This window comes from Cryptomeria japonica, chromosome 5 (assembly GCF_030272615.1).
Source record: "Cryptomeria japonica chromosome 5, Sugi_1.0, whole genome shotgun sequence".
In the NCBI taxonomy this organism is placed as follows: Eukaryota; Viridiplantae; Streptophyta; class Pinopsida; order Cupressales; family Cupressaceae; genus Cryptomeria; species Cryptomeria japonica.
In genome coordinates this window covers 183443385-183462061 of record NC_081409.1, presented here as the reverse complement: position 1 = coordinate 183462061, position 18677 = coordinate 183443385, and positions in this window count along the sequence as shown.

Here is an 18677-nt window from a genome sequence, read left to right as displayed (position 1 = left end):
TGTCAACAACACAATAACCTGATTCATGCTCCTGCCCAAGAACTCCGCTCTCAAGTAGCTTCTTGGCCCTTCTCCGCATGGGGTTTGGATCTTATTGGAAAAATCTCTCCTCCTTCATCTCAAGGACACACCTTCATTATAACTACAACAGATTACTTTATGAAGTGGGTAGAGGCTATTCCCCTTCGCTCTACTACTGCTGAAGTGATTTGTCAATTTCTTCTAGAAAACATTATTTCTTGATTTGGGATACCTTCCACTATTATCTCAGATAATGGAACTTCGTTTAAGAACAAGGATGTGAAGAAATTCCTCGAGAAGTATCATATCAAACATCGATTTTCTACACCATATTATCCTCAGTCAAATGGTCAAGCCGAATCATCCAATAAGATAATTGAGCAAATTCTTCGTAAAACCGTAAATAAGCATGGTAAGGATTGGAGTAACCAGCTAATCTATGCTCTTTGGGCCTACCGAATGAGTGTACAAATTGCTACGGGAACTACTCCTTATAGTCTTGTTTATGGTGCTGACGCTATTATGCCCTTAGAGTTAGAAATTCCATCACTTAGGGTTTCTCTTAAAGGTATAGTAGATGATGACTCTTATAGAGAACAACGACTTCAACAACTTGAGATGCTTGATGAACAGCGTATAAATGCTCTTGAGCATATTCAAGCGTATCACAAAACTCTACAGCGAAGCTATAATGATAAGGTTATTCAACGTTCCTTCTCAGTAGGTGATTTAGTCCTTTATGAGAATCAGCGCAATGTGAATGCCTTGTCGATCGAAAAGGGAAAATTTAGTCCTAATTGGCTTGGACCATATATCGTTATTGAGGATTATGGATCAGGTGCTTACAAAATAGCGGATGTAGACAGTACGCCTCTTAAAGAACCTATCAATGCTATGCACTTGCGTAGATATTATGCTTAATTCTTCATTTCTTACCTATCTTCTTTTCAATTCTTCAACATTGGATAATATGTTAGTATTTCTTATTTAAAGCAAAATGGAATTAAATGTTATGTCGTTTAATCTATATTGCTTCCTTCCTGACAAGCGTGTCTTCTTACTTTATAGTTTGTCTTGAATTCATTTATGTAAATTGTAAAAGGTTTACATTCCCGTTATGCTAGCATATTATACAGTGTCTTTATGTGTGTTAAGTAGAATCGTATCATGTTGTGTTTAAGTTCAAAATTAAATCACATTAGTTATATGATTCTTAGACTTAATGCATATTTCTTCCTTATCATCAATGTAGCACTTGATTAAATATTTTAATTAAGTCACACATGTATCAATTTAATCATGGAGCATTGAGAAATCAATCACATGGAAATTAAATTCTGAACATACATGTACATTTACCAAATGTATTAGATTTAATCAAAACAAAATATACATTGTTTTAGGCATTAAAGATAACACATTTGAGACAAAAGAGAAGCATGTATATATACATATATATGTGTGAATCATATACAAACATAGGTCACTGTATATCCAAAATGTGACCTCTCTCCTACATCATACAATCATCTCCTATCCCTAGGGCTAGTGGCTAGAGAGTGTCGACTGGATGCTCCCTCCTGATCTGGCCGTGAAGGTGGACCCATGGGTGTGTAGCGCGATACAGATCGTGAGTGACTCCGAGAGGAACTCCTACTATCCCTATCCATAAGGATCGCACAATAGGTGGTAGCCTCGGTCTGGGCCGCTGTTAGATCTCGCTGCACCTGCTGGAGGTCCTCTGATAAGACTCTCTCTCTCTGCCGCGCCTGCTGGAGGTCCTCTGATAGGACTCTCTCTCTCTGCCGCGCCTGCTGGAGGTCCTCTGATAGGACTCTCTCTCTCTCTCTCCATATATCTACCTGTACTCGGAATGGGAAAAATAAATCCTCATGCCGACCTGCGTTCCCCTGAGGCCTGTAGGCAATCTATGAGGAACTAGGGATCTGTGCTATCATGGAAATGTCTATCATTGCCTGTTGAATCAAGGAACGCCATTCCTGCACATTAGCTGTGGTAGTAGAACAGATTTTTGTTAGTACCATTCTATATCATCAAAACATTAATCAATCAATATAACCCTACTATACCTGGATCTCCCTCACACCAGTAGGGATAATGATATGGTAGCATCTGTGACTGGGAACCGCTAGGCTCCCCTCGCTCGCATACTCTATCCACGATGGGTGTAGGCTGGACGGTACTAGTGACAGGTCTCCGTATCGCCTCATGTTCCCCCTGTTGGGGAATAAGAGGTGGATCTAGAGCTATGGTATCGTCTCCTGAATGGTGGGGAGCTGCATCTGACTCCTCCTCATCATCCTCCTCATCGTCCTCCTCATCATCGTCACCCTCATCCTCGTCCGCATCATCACCTACATCCTCCTCGTCCTCCTCATCATCATCACCCTCATCCTCGTCCGCATCATCACCTACATCCTCCTCATCCTCCTCTCTATCTGTATCCTCCTCCTCCTCCTCCTCGTCACTGGACTGATCGCCTGTAGGTGGATCAGGATCTCCCGCCTCCTCATGACCCTCTCCCTCCTTTGGCTCCTCTGACCTGGATCCCTCATCCTCGTCTCGGTCTCCATGTCTCCATGGGCCTGGATAGCCTGTCGGATGATCTGGTGGAAAGATAGGACCTGGATATGATCTCATGAACCATGAAACATATCTGCACTATGCTCCAGGCTCTGCAGAATAATCAGTGACTACATTCTGATCAGATCCCTCTAAGTCTATCGTCTCAATATCATCTACCATCGGTCTCGCTACTGCTCCAGGTCTGGGAAGGACCCGTGAGTGTCGAGTGTAGATGGGCACATCGGCTGGAACACACTGCTCTAGTCTGAACTGCCTCCGTACTCGATCAAAGTAGAAGGGGACTATGATGTGTGCATATCGTCCTCGCAGTAGGCAGTTCCTCTATAGACATGCTAACTGTCTCTCCATACCATCCCATCTATGCATCAATAGGTAAGGTCTCCACACTATCATCTCGGCTGTCAGTCTGTCAACAATCACTCTCCAATACAACAAATCTCCAAATCTCCACTCGCTGGTAAGTGGATAAGCGAACACCCTAGGTCGCTCGCTCACTGTACTCAGTGGAAAGCCGACGGGCCTGGTGCATGTGAAGTGCTCTAAAATCCACACCTGCAGAAGCGTGCATGTCATCAAACTACAACCCTGTCCAAATACATACTCCTCAAGGTCATGATAGAGATGTGCAAGCATACTCCGACCCCATGCATAAACTCTCCTGTGTCTCTCCATCGCTCTGATACACCATGTGAGGCCCCCATGCATGTGTGTCCCTCGCCCATTAGGGCAGACGGCTAGTGCTATGATGGCTATCATAAGGCATCTCAGAAGTGGTACCTCCCCTGTAGGATGTAAGAGCCAGCTGACCATAATGCGACCTGTAGTCTCGCTCGGCATGACTCTCCCTATACAATACATCTGCTCTCTCTGATGATCCTCCGCTGACCGCTCGGTCGCATATGTAACTGTCGCTCCTCTGATAGGAAGACGAAGTATACGGTACACATCCTCAAGTGTGACTGTCAGCTCTCCTACCGGAAGGTGAAAAGTGCATGTGTCAGGATCCCATCGCTCCATCAGTGCCATTAGCATCGCAGGATGAAATCGAATGGCTGGCATCAGAATCACGTACCGCAATCCTACAATCGATAGGGTGTCTCTCTCTGACTGAGTCAGCCACGGAATCTGATCTCGCAAAGTGCGAAGAATATGTCCCGCTGTATGCTCTCTCATGTACGGGAGACCCTGCAACACGAAAACATGACCATAATCAGTACTCAATCATTGAAATCGCAAATGCAAACCGTTGCACATTGTATGCTAGCCCTGGAACCCCTCGCCAGGCCCTGATTGGGGACCATGGCGCCCTGATGGGGACCATGGCGCCCTGTCAGGGACCATGGCGCCCTGCAAGGACCATGGCGCCCTTGTCAGGGACCATGGCGCCCTGGGGGGACCAGGGCGCCCCTCAGGGACCATGGCGCCCTAAGTGGGCCCCAGTCGGCGTTCAAGGTCCGCATACGATCACGGAAAAGTCAAACATGCAAAAAATCAAAAGTCAAACATTCGGTCAACTCACCTCGTCCAGTGGCTCGTCATCGATCACGGCCTGGCGCAAGATCTCGATCCTCGTGGGACGCTCCAGTCGTCGTGAAGGCATGGTGATGGCTAGGTGGGCTCCGCTGCACTGAATAGTATCCTGAAATCAACAAAGTGACGAATACAAGTGTCACTTTCGAAGTATATACTCTCGTTTGTTTATTCTTACTTCTTGAAACCCTAATTTTTCTCCTATCATTCATTTTATCATAACTTGGGTTTGGGAGATGCGATTTTCGAGCCGTTTGTTGCATTGGAATCGTATTTTCCTTGTCCTACTCTCGGGATGTTCCAAAAAGTGCTCTGATGAAGCCTATTTAGTGAACACTCCTCATCAACACTCTCTTACACAATTTGTCACAAGTAAACATGCTACCCTGTTTCACCTCCCTAAATAAGCAAGTCGAAATAGGGGGGGCATATAGCTACTCATAGATTTCATCACTTTCCCTAGTAAGCATTAGGTGATTTTGTGATCTAACGTTTGTTTTGTAGGGTGCGGTTCCTAACTGTGTACTGCAGATACCACTGGGGGCTTCGTCGGATAACTTATGGATATATCCTTTTCAAATGATGTTTACTTTTCTGTACTTTAGCTTGCATATGCACGTAGTACTCATATAACCGCTAAAGTGGGGGCTAAATGTAGCATCGTAAATTGTACGCACTCGCTAGGGTGGTACAATTTCACACCTAGTTTAGCACCCGCCTTAGTGCATTTTGCATTCTGCATTGCATTTCTCCTTAAGCACTTAATTAATCAAATTAATTAGGTCTAAGGTCTTATTTCATCATTCTCTACATCATAAAGTTGGGCCCTTTCACTAAAGTGCGCCCTTCGCATTTTATTCCCCCAATACACCACTTAATCAAAAACCCTAATTAAGCCCTTTTTCAAACTTGGGGGCTTGGTTTCGGGGTCAAAACATCTTGAAATCACTTGTAACTTCAGGATTCTCTCTAAAATTATCATATCCGACGGCCCTGAAAATTTGGTGAAAAGTTGTCGGGACCATGGCGCCCGTGCACATGGTCCCGAACATTTTTCCCAAAATTTTGGGAGCATGATCCAATCATAAAATAAAGCTTAACCCCAAGAAATTGGCGGGATATTCAATCTCTAGGTCGGCCAAAATACGAATTTACGACCTAGGGTTTCATACATAAGAGCTCTCTTTCCTCATTTGAAAGGATCCGATTTTGGTTTTCAGGAACTTCATATGCAGCGAAAGAGCATATCTTTGAGGACTTCAACAACATTCAACATCCTTCTATCAAGCATCTATCAAATTCAATCATCCACTTAGGGCTTGGAAGACATTGAAGAACAATAGGAGATTACCGACTGAAGATTGGCTTGTACTCCTCCCTTGAGGGTTGGGTATGATTTCATATTGTTTTCATGTCTTTGCATAAGCTTTGATACATCATTTATTCATGCTTTAGATCACTTTGCATCTTGATTTAGAGCATTTACGTTATCATTTTCAAGCAATTAGGGTTTACTTTCTAGGTTGCTCTAGTTTGCTTTCTTGCATTTTAGGACCTTGCACACACACTAGGTCTACACACACAATACATTTTACAAAACAACTTGGCTATTTGTGGAGGTGGAAATCACCGAAGCTGGGGTTTGACTAAGGCAAAACCCTATATAGCTGCCCCTTCCCCTTTTCAGATATTATTGCAGGTTTCGGGATTCGGACGACGCCGCGGGATACAGATCCGGAGAGAGAAGGTTGGAACAGCACTCTGTGTGAAATTGCAGAGCAGAAGACTGGGACAGGGGCACTGGGCACCCTGGTCCTGCCAGGACAGGGGCGCTGGGCACCCTGGTCCCTGGGACAGAGGCGCTGGGCGCCCTGGTCCTCCGGACAGACAGTTTAAAAATAGCTTCCCGACAGTGTTTCAGAGTGCAGAACAGTGGTTTCCGGTGCAGTTTTCAGGACAGTGGCCCCCGCGCCCCCGTCCCGAACATTTTCAGTCCGATTTTGACTCCGGGTACATATCTGCATTCTCATTTCATCCTTGTACTTACAGCTATTCATTGCTTAATCTCAATTCTGCAATCTTGTTGTTAGTTCATACTTGCATTTTGGGGTTAGGGTTTGAACTTACATTACTTAATCTTACAATTTCAACAAGGGAATAGAAATCCTAATAGATATCCCGTGGCTCTCTCTTTCACCAAAAGAAGTAGCCAATTGTGCGATATCTCTAGGCTCTTTCGTATTCTTCAATGTGTGTCAAAAGGTAGGATTAGGGTACATTGACCTAGTCTCGCTTTTTCCTCTACACATTATTATGCACAAAATGGATTAATTTGCAAAAAAGAACTAGTTTCCCTTGATTGCGAAAAAAAATTAGTTTCCCTTCATTGAAAAACAAAGAGTTCCTTTGATTGCAAAAAAAACCTTACCTTGCTTGTGTAGAGATCGCTCTAGTGGGGGGGGGGCAAGGAGGCAAGACAGTCGCCGCTTGTGCTTTCAAAATGAAAATGCGTTTTTTTTTTTTTTTTAATAAAATGGCTGAAGTCATCAGAATTCCAATGAACATGGGCGTAGGTTGTCGGAATTCTGATGAACACGGGCATAGGTCGTCGAAATTCTGACGAACATGGGCATTTTGAAAAAAAAAAAATCAAATTTTCACACAATGCTCCTTGTCTGTCGGAAACCTCCATCAGAATTTGACCCCAAATGTATTAGTGCCTCAATTACTGATACTGGTTCAACTTTTAAAATTAAACATACCTCATTAGTTGCTAATCTATTTCTTGCCATCACTCCATTGCTCTTATCCCCAATGATTTGATCTTCTAAATGATTCAATCTCACATACCTAGGAGTCTTCTAACTTTTTGTTCCTCTTCCCCTTTCTTCAGTTACTATAGAATTCTCTAATACTGCATAAGTAATTGGTTCAACACTCTGTTTTGGTAAAGGTGCTACCGGTTCAGATATAATCATTTCCACTGTTGGTTCATTCTCATAAACTCTGATTTGAGTTATGTTCAACTCATCTACTTTGACATTAGCACTCTCCACAATTCTCTGCAATCTCTTGTTATAACATCTATATGCTTTGCTTTCATTAGAATAACCAAGAAATATTCCTTCATCACATCTAGGATCAAATTTCCCAATGATATTATCTCTCTTGATATAACATTTACTACCAAAAATTCTGAAATACTTAACTGTAGATGTATTGCCAAGCCATAATTCTTAAGGTGTCTTACTGGTTTCTCCTTTGATATGTACTCTGTTGAATGTATAAATCACTGTTCTCACTACTTCTCTCTAGTAGATATGAGGTAGACTAGATTCCATCATTATTGTTCTAGTAACATCCAAGATAGTTATGTTCTTCCTTTCCACAACTCCATTATGTTGAGGTGTTCGGGGAGCAAAAAGATGTCTTCTTATACCATGCTTCTCACAAAAGTTATTAAACTCATCGGATGTGAATTCTCCAGTATGATTCAACCTCAAACATTTAATCTTCAATCCTGTATCAGTTTCCACTTTAAACTTAAAAATTTTAAACTTGTCAAATACTTCAGATTTTTCTTTTAGAAAAGTAACCCACATCATTCTAGAATAATCATCAATGATTAGCATGAAATATCTATCACCTTGAAAACTTTGAACTCTAGCAGGGCCACATAAATCAATATGAATAAGATCAAGAACATGATTTTGATTTATCTTGTATACTCCTAAAAGAGGTTCTGACTTGTTTACCCATTTGGCATTCTTTACATACCAGATTATAGGGCTTCACAATCTTAGGTATATCCCTAACTTCCTTAGTTGAACCGATCTTCACAATGCAATCAAAATTCACATGACACAACCTTTTATGTCATATCCAACTCTCATCAATCTGTGTAATCAAACATGTCTTCTCACTGGAGTTCAAATGAAATACATTACCTTTTGTCTGTGTACTGGTTACAATCTCCAAACCAGATCTATTAATGATTTTGCATTTTCCATCCTTGAACTATAATCGAAATCCCTTATCTACCAATTGTCCTACACTCAAAATATTATGCATTAAACCTTCAACATAATAAACATTGTCAATATTGTTCTTACCATCTAATGATGTAGTTCCTTTTCCTTTGATCATGCATGCTTTGTCATCTCCAAATATAACTAGACTGCCATCAAATTCTTGCAGAGATAGAAACTTCCCTTTATCTCCAGTCATATGATGTGAACAACCACTATTAATTACCCATTCATCCTTGTCTTCAATTTTAGTAGCAAGTGCCTTCTCTTCAGGTACATTCTCTTTCGGTGCCAGATCATCTTCTTTGACAAGAACACCCATTGCTTCTGATTGTCAGAACCACTAGCAGAATCTTCTACTGGTTCATCATCAGAATCAGTAATGCCTTCCTCATCCGCTATGTAGCATGATTTGTCTCTTTTTTTCTTATACTTGTTCTGATATCCAGTGTTAGACTTAAATGATATTTTAACTCTTTCTTCAAATCTTGTATTCCTTTAAGGACATCTAGATGTAAAATCATCAATCTTATTACATGCAAAACATTTAAAAGGTTCTTTTCCTTTATACTTAATTCCTACTGGTCCTTTAGGTACCCTTCTAGCAAATAGTGCTTCAAGTTGCTCAAACTCATCATCTTCTCTCTTCATATCTTCTAATTTCTTTGCATATAAATCTCTCTAGTCTTGCTTACCGGTTGTAGATGTCGATGCATGAAAAGAAGGTTCAAATTTCACAACTCCAAAAGGTCCAAATTCTTCAAGCTCAAAAGAAGATAGTTTCCCAACCAAAGTATCTTTGTTTACAGATGTATTGGCCATTGTTCTCAACTCATTAATAGCAGTAGCCTTCATTTTGTAAGCCAACTATAGGGCTCTCAGAGCTTTAGAAATAATTTCATCTTCACTCAGAGTTCCACCAAAACATTGAATTCCCATAACAATCTCATTTACCCTTTCCATGAATGCAGTAATCCTTTCATCTTCTTCCATCTTTAGGTTTTCATATCTCACCTGGTAACCATCAAGCTTAGAAATCTTCATTGTAGGGTAACCTTCATTAAGAGTCTCCAACTTATCCCATATAGCCTTTCTAGATGATTTGTTAGTTAACCCCATTATTTGCTGATCAGAAAGTGCACACAAGAGGGCTCCTCTTGCTCTACAATCATTCTCAAGCTCCTTGTCCAGGTTTGCTGGAGGAGGATTTCCATATCCCGGATTATAAGGTGTGACACCATTCTGTATTATCTCCCAAATCTCCTTTCCAAGGCATCTCAGATGAGTCTCCATCTGAATCTTCCATACTATGTAATTTCTTCCATCAAGCCTTAGAATGTCCCTTCAAAAGATAGCTCCAAAAGAATTGGATGAACTTGAACTGTTAGTCGCCATAGGATCTTCCTCAAGCGGTTAATCTTTCTACAAAGAGGACCAAAGCTTTGATATCAATTGTTAGATAGTTCAAATAACTGGAAGACAACTACGAGGGGGGGTGAATTAATTGTCACAGATTACCAGAACAATTAGCAATTTAAAATTACCAAAACCCAAAATATTAATACCAGTTTGCTTAAACCAAATACCAGAATAGTAGTTAAACCAATTAAGCATAAACAATAATCACAAAATAAATATCATCCACATGAAACCAAGATTTTGATAACTCAATGATGAATGGATAGTACCAAACCGGTACTAAGAGGGGGGGGAGGTGAATTAGTACAGACAAAAATCATAGTCCTAAACCAATTTGTCAGCAGACACTGTGCTTTTACAGACAAACAGTAACACCGGTCTTAAACAGAGTACAACCAACAAAACTCAGAATAACTAAGACAAGCATAAACCGGTTAACACTTATCTTCTCACACAATCTAATGCTTCATTTCCATTTCATCCTAGTGCATGAATAGGTAAACTATCATCAAAGACATATATGTAAACAGCTAGATCAACATGATTCACCGCTTGACAGAAAACAACATATCATCACATGAAAAGGACATCACATATGACACACATATTTTTCACGTGGAAACCCAACTGGGAAAAACCACGGTGGGGATGAATACCCACAAGCTTGTTTTTGAACTCTTTAGAAGTCTGCTTTGTTAGGAGCCTTGTCTGATTAAAGACTGATACAATAGGTTCTGTTAGGAATCGATCCTGTTAGGGATCACCCGATTAAGGGATGGCTAGAATACCTGGTTAAGAGTTAAACCCTATTAAAGGTTAACTTGTTAGAGGATTTCAAGAACTCAATGGTTTTGAGTCACCCTGTTAAAGGATTTAGAGCAAGCTAGTTAAAGCTACCCTGTTAAGGGATTTCCTGACTCTTGAAGTGGTTAGAGATCAACAGGTATTACAATGATCTGGTAACAACACTCAATGCCAATGTAGATCCGCTTTAGCTCCTCTTCACCTTCTGCACTTACACTTTGCGGGTATCACTTCACTCTTCTGGTCTAGCAAGAATCAGGTATCTCTTCACTTGGATACTCACACACAACTTTTGCCAACAACCTCAGAAAGAAACACAACATCAACCTTATAGGAAAATAAATAGGTCAGTAGCATAAACCCTAAACCCTAAACTTGTTAGGTTAAGGAATTCAAATAGTTCAATCTTGACCGTTGAGCACACTGCATTAAATGCAATAGTCTTGATCCAATCTCAAGACATTTTCCATCATTCATTTTCCACCGATTTCATGGTGGCTGATAACCCATCACGCGTTATCATTGTTTACAGGCTTCGCACATTCTCGAGGTAGATGGGAACAATCTCCTTCATGCAAGATCCTTCACGCGCACAAGGCTTACATGGCAACATGATCTGTTCTTCATTACCATGCTAACTCATCACACAAAGTCACCGGTTGAGCCACATAGGCTTGAAGCACTTCAACCAGAAACCCTGAAGTTAAGACTACCAACTGGTAGTCATACAAAGCTTCCATGTGCCAGTTCCCATAACCATATGCAAGTTCACCTTGAACAAACACACCGTTTCACTTTGGCACAAATGTCAGTTCACAGTGTTATACCGGTTCTTATATATACCGGTTCTCTCCTCTTCAGCATATTGACATCAATGACAACATACAATGTCATTATGTCCTCATACCAGTTCGCATAATGCCAACAATCTCCCCCAATTTCTACAGATATCTTCTCCGCTTCTCTTTCTCTCCCCCTTTGACAATAATGCCAAAGTGGAGGCACAAGCTTCCCTGTTCCATTATGCTGCTCCCCCTGAGGAGTAACATCCTTCAACACATCAATCCAAAAAAAAATTGACTATGCAATACTTGACTAATGTGGAGCATATACCTTTAGTTCACCTCCTAAAGTGGCAACACCCCTAATTCACCTCTTAAGTACATAAATGTAGCCTTTGGGAGAGGCTTGGTGAATATGTCTACTAACTGCTCCTTATTGGAGACATGTTCCAGTGCAATCTCTTTGTTCTGAACCTTTTCCCTCAAGAAATGATACTTAAGCTCAAAGTGATTGGTTCTTGAATGCAAAACCAGATTCTTGGAGATGTTAATTGCACTCATATTGTCACAAAATATACTTACCGGTTTAGATACAGGAACTTTGAAGCCATTTAATACATGCTTCATCCAAATAGTCTGAGTGCAGTTCATGAAAGCTGCAACATACTCTGCTTCTGTTATAGGCTGAGAGATACAACTCTGCTTCTTACTCATCCATGAGACTAGTCTACCACCAAGAAAGAATGCACCACTGGTTGTGCTCTTCTGGTCATCTACATTACTAGCCCAATCAGTATCTATGAACACTCTTAGGTTAAAATCATTATTGTATGGATACCATAACCCATAGTCAATAGTTCCCTTCAGATACCTAAGAATCTGCTTGACTACAACCAAGTGGGATTCTCTTGGACTTTTTCGGAACCTTGGAGTAATGCCAACTACATGTGCAATATCTGGTCTGCTATGCACTACATAATGCAACTTACCAATCATTGATCGGTATTCCTTCTCATCAACCAATGCTGAGTCATCCTCTTTGGATAGTTTACAACCGGTCACCATCAGTGTACCAACTAGTTTGCTATCTTCCATGCCAAATGTCTTCAACACCTCTTTGACATACTTGGAATGAGTGATAAAGATTCCATCTTTCATCTGCTAGATCTACAGTCCAATGAAGAACTTAATCTCCCCTATGAGCGGCATCTCAAACTCTTTCTTCATCTCATCTGCAAACTCATGACTCATCTTGTCATCTCCACCAAAGATAATGTCATCAACAAATACCTCACAGATCAAGATCTGATCTCCTTCAGACTTCAAGTAGATATTGCTATCTTCATTTGTTCTCTCAAATCCAATCTTCACAAGATGGGAGTGCAGACGTTCATACCATGCTCTAGGTGCCTGCTTTAGACCATATAAGGCTTTATGTAGCCTACACACCATGTCACTATCTTTAGATAGGGCAAACCCATTTGGTTGCTCTATATACACTTCCTCTTCAAGTACACCATTTAGGAATGCAGATTTTACATCCATTTGATATACTTTGAATCCTTTAAAAGCTGCATATGCAAGAAGCATACAAACTCCTTCCAATCTGGCTATAGGAGCAAAGGTTTCTCCATAGTCTTCTCCTTCTTCTTGGGCATATCCTTTACACACCAGTCTGGCTTTATTTCTAGTCACTGTGCCATCCTCATTCAACTTATTTCTGAAAACCCATTTGGTACCAATGACATTTTTATGCTCTGGTCTGGGTACCAAAGACCATGTACCATTCTTCTCTATCTAGTCAAGTTCCTCTTCCATTGCCTTGATCCAGTCTTCATCTTTATGTGCCTCTTTGAATGATTTAGGCTCAAATTCAGAGATCATACATGAGTTTTCTTTGACCTTTCTTCTTGTAAGAATTCCTGCATTCTTATCTCCTATGATCTGCTTAGGATCATGATTCAGCTTGACATACTGAGGAATGGTCTTGATAGATTCTTCTTGCTTTTCTTCTTCATCTTCATCTCCATCAGTATCAGCATCTACATCTACTGGTGTAGGAACACTGTTACTAGTACTTGGTTGATTGACAACCAGTTCATTTACCGCTTGCTCACTGTCAGTTTCCTCAGTTTTCTCAGAGGTTTCATCAACTCTTACATTGATGCTTTCCATAATTCTCTGAGTCCTATTATTGAAACGCTTGAGAGCTTTGCTCTTGGTGGAATACCCTAGGAATATTCCCTCATCACATTTCACCTCAAATTTACTCTCGTGTTCGTTCCTCTTGATGTAGCATTTGCCACCAAACACTCTATATAGCTAACCACAAGTGTCCTACCAGTTCAATACCCATAAGGAGTTTTATCCTTACCTTTCTTGATGAGTACCCGATTCATTGTGTAGACTGCAATGCTCACCGCTTCTCTCCAAAAGGTGTGGGCAACCTTTCCTTGAATCAACATAGTTCTAGCTGCTTCAACCACAGTCTGGTTATTCCTCTCCACTAGACCATTCTATTGTGGAGTCCAGGGGGTAGACAGTTGTCTCTTGATTCCATGTTCTTCATAGTACTTGTTGAATTCACTGGAAGTGAATTCCCCTCCTTGATCAATTCTCAGGCACTTGATCCTTTTACCACTTTCCTTCTCCACTAATGCTCTAAAAGCCTTGAACTTTACAAAAACTTCATACTTATCTTTCAAGAATGTGACCCACATCATTCTTGAGCAGTCATCAGTGAGAATCATGAAGTACCTATCACCCTGCACACTCCTAGTTTTCATAGGACCACACAAATCAGTATGCACAAGATCAAGCAAATTTTCAGCAGTGAAAGGTTTACCTTTAAAGGTTGAGGAAGACATTTTCCCCAATTGACATTCTCTGCACAAGGTATTATCTAGTTTGCTTAGCACTGACAACCCTCTAACTGCCTTGATCTTACTAGCCTTCACAATGTTATCAATGTTTACATGGCAGAGTCTCCTATGCCATATCCAGCTATCATCAAATTTAGCCATAAGACATGTACTTATATTTGCATTGAGATAAAATAGGTTACCTTTGGTCTGTAGGTCGGTGGCCACCAATTCACCATTCTTTCCTTTGATTCTGCAAACTCCATTCTTGAATTCCAGAGTGAGAACACTGTCATTCAGCTGGGAAACACTCAGAAGGTTGTGTCTAAGACCATCAACCCAATACACATTGTCAGTACTATTCTTTCCATTCAGAGAGATGACCCTCTACCTTTGACCATGCATGGTGCATCATTTACAAAGCAAACCACACCACCATCATACTCTCCCAAGGATAGAAACTTGCTCCGATCACCAGTCATATGGTGAGAACAACCACTATCAATAATCCACTCATTGGAATTATCAAACCGGGAGACAAGAGCCTTCTTGTCTGACACGTCTTCCTTGACAGCAAGAAACACAATATCTTCATTTTCTTCATCTTCTGATTCCTCATCTGTGACACCTTTCATCAACTGCCACAAAATGGTTTCTCCGATTTCCTCCTTTGAATTTCTTGAACCTTTTCAGTTTTTCCTTGTTGTCGCCATTAGGATAGTTTACAACAATATGTCCTATCCGATTACAAGAAAAGAATTTCAAAGGGAGCTTACCTCTGTATTTGCTTGTTCCTTTAGGAAGTTTCTTGGCAAGAAGAGCTTCAAATGCCATCAGAATCTCCTCATCATCCATTTCTCTGCTCTATCTTGGTTCACCACTAGTGCTAGCTTCTTTTCCTTTTCTAGATGGTACAACAAAAGCTTTAAAAGTTGATTTAGTCTTTTGAACACTGTCATCAAAACTGTTTAGTTCATAGGCTGTCAACTTTGCAATGATGGAGTCTAGGGATGCCTTAGTCTTGTCTATTGATCTCAACTCCTGAATAGCAGCAACCCTTATTGCATAGACTGGTAATAAGGATCTCAGGACTTTGCTCAACACAGTGGAATTTTCTATTTTACCACCTGAACTCTTGATATCTCCAACAATGGTTTTGATTCTTATTCCATTATGTTGAATGGTCTCACCTTCAACCATCCACATGTCTTCAAACTTCCCTCTAAGGCTTTCCTCCTTAGCTTGTTTTACATGCTCATCACCACCATAGATATTTTAAAGAGTATCCCATACCTCTTTGAGATTTACCTTATCTTGGACATCAATAAACTCAATGTCAGATAAACTACTAATTAGGGCTTCCATGACTTTCCCATTCTCCTACATCTCTCTCTTTTGGTCATCGGTGAGAGTACCGGTAGGAGCAACATAGGAATTCTCAAAATAACTCCAGTGTTGAGAACCCATGCTTCTGATGTATATCTTCATTCTGTCTTTCCATATACTAAAATTTTCTTTGTTGAAATTTGGACCTTCCCTCTTCATCATTAGACTGAGATCTCTACCTCAAGCGGTTAAGCTTACAACACAGAGGACCTGGAGGTTGCTCTGATACCAATTGATAACTCAATGATGAACGGATAGTACCAAACCAATATTGAGAGGTGGGGGGGTTGAATCAGTACAGACAAAAATCATAGTCCTAAACCGGTTTGTTAGCAAACACTGTGCTTTTACAGACAAACAGTAACACCGGTCTTAAACAAAGTACAACTGGCAAAACTCAGAATAATTGAGACAAGCATAAACCGGTTGACACTTATCTTCTCACACAATCTAATACTTCATTTCCATTTCATCCTAGTGCATGAATAGGTAAACTATCATCAAAGACATATATGTAAACAACTAGATCAACATGATTCACTGCTTGACAGAAAACAACATATCATCACATGAAAAAGACATCACATATGACACACATATTTTTCACGTGGAAACCCAACTGTGAAAAACCACGGTGGGAATGAATACCCACAAGCTTGTTTTTGAACTCTTTAGAAGTCCGCTCTGTTCAGAGCCTTGTCCGATTAAAGACTAATACAATAGGTTCGTTTAGGAACCGATCCTGTTAGGGATCACCTAGTTAAGGGATGGTTAGAATACCCGGTTAAGAGTTAATCCCTGTTAAAGGTTACCTTGTTAGAGGATTTCAAGAACTCAATGGTTTTGAGTCACCTTGTTAAAGGATTTACAGCAAGCCGGTTAAAGCTACCCTGTTAAGGGATTTCCTGACTGTTGAAGTGGTTAGAGATCAACAGGTATTGCAATGATCTAGTAACAACACTCAATGCCAATGCAGATCCTCTTTATCTCCTCTTCACCTTCTGCACTTACACTCTATAGGTATCACTTCACTCTTTTAGTCTGGCAAGAATCACATATCTCTTCACTTGGATACTCAAACACAAATTTTGCCAACAACCTCTGAAAGAAACACAACATCGACCTTATAGGAAAACAGATAGGTCGGTAGCATAAACCCTAAACCCTAAACCTGTTAGGTTAAGGAATTCAAATGGTTCAATCCTGACCATTAAGCACACTGCATTAAATGCAACAGTCTTGATCCAATCTCAAGACATTCTCCATCATTCGTTTTCCACCGATTTCATGGCGGCTGATAACCCATCACGCGTTATCACCGTTTACAGGCTTCGCACATTCCCAAGGTAGATGGAAACAATCTCCTTCATGCAGGATCCTTCATGCACACAAGGCTTACATGGCAACATGATTTGTTCTTCATTACCATGCTAACTCATCACACAAAGTCACCGATTGAGCCACACAGGTTTGAAGCACTTCAATCGAAAACCCTGAAGTTGGGACTACCAATCGGTAGTCATAAAAAGCTTCCATGTGCCGGTTCCCATAACCATATGCTGGTTCACCTTTAACAAACACATCACTTCACTTTGGCACAAATGCCGGTTCACAATGTTATACTGGTTCTTATATATATCGGTTCTCTCCTATTCAGCATATTGACATCAATGACAACATACAATGTCATTATGTCCTCATATCGATTCACATAATGCCAGCAGATTTGTACTTGGAAAACCTGGTAAAGGGAAAAACCATGGTGGGAAGCCTACCCATGATCAAATAATACTTCTATAGTAAGTATGTGAATTATAATTGAAGGGCCTATACTTGCAGTAAGGCCAATAACCTAGAGCGCATTGCTCATCACAAAAGGAGCCTCACTGACTACATAGAAATTTGGAGAAGTGTTGAACTACAAAATATAGCATCTCCTATGCCTGAGTACAGTTCTAGTTAAGCTCAATACCAGAGGAATAAATCCTCTTATATAAACCCAATTCAATCTCCAATGATTGACCAAATCCTCTGCCTGAATGATATTACATTATTCACACATTACATTCCTTGACATGATCTCTAACATAACCATGATGATCTATAATGAGATCTTACATCTATATATACAAACCCTCAACCATAAACAATTAGGTCAGCCATCAGATAATAAACCAATTACACAATTACAAACCATGTCAGCCTTAGACCAAACAAATAATATCCAACACATAAGACATCCTAGAAATACATCGAGAGGTCTAATCCACACATAACAAAAATGACCTAATAGGTCCACACGCTACAACAATGATCTCCATTCACCAAGTCTCGAACATGGTCACCAACAACATCCTGAAAATCCACTAGAAGCTACACAAACACCACTTATGCAATTCATCAAAGATCTTCATCAAAAGCTCTATCGGAGAAACCCTCGTCGAAACCAGAAACCAAGCTTCTAAGCAAGCAGGATACAATCCCACCATCAGACCAAAACTAATTGAATGAATATGAGCATGAGTATCATGAGCAAGCCAATTCCATCACCAAACTATACTAGAGCCTACCGGATCATGGCAGATCCAAATCAACCAAAAACCACTCAACCTACCGGGACCAAAAGGGTGCCGGTAAAGCATCAAAACAACTAGTGTTGGCATCAATGACAAAACATCAATGCAACACATAATAAATTCCATCAAATGGCCAACACATGTTTCTGCCCTAAAGTATGTACAATTGAAACAATACCACCACAAATGATAAAGAGCTCCCATTAAATGGGCTACTTATGTCATAGGGTGAAGAGAAACATGAAGGGAAAAGAAGTGCTAACGCACTATGTTTCTACCAACAAATTCAATTAGATCTGTTGTGAGACAAATTTGTGCAAGATCATATTGCATTTGAACAAATTTCTTAAATGCATAACATTTTCCAAGAGAATGTGAATACGATTCATGAAAAATGCAATATTCAATACCTTTCACTTGCTTAAGATTTTTGTTTTTATTTTGAGGGGGAAAGGAAATGTTCTTGTCATATTTCATTCTCCAATAGGTTCTTGCAACTAATCATTCGGGGTGTTAAATATCTTCTTGACATAAAGGAGAGGGTTTGTTAGGAGAGGAGGGTTGATTATAAACAATTCTAATTTTGCCACTATCTATGCCATCTTGAATAAATTTTTGAAAATTAGGGCAATCATCAACATCATGGTCATGGGTTTGATGAAA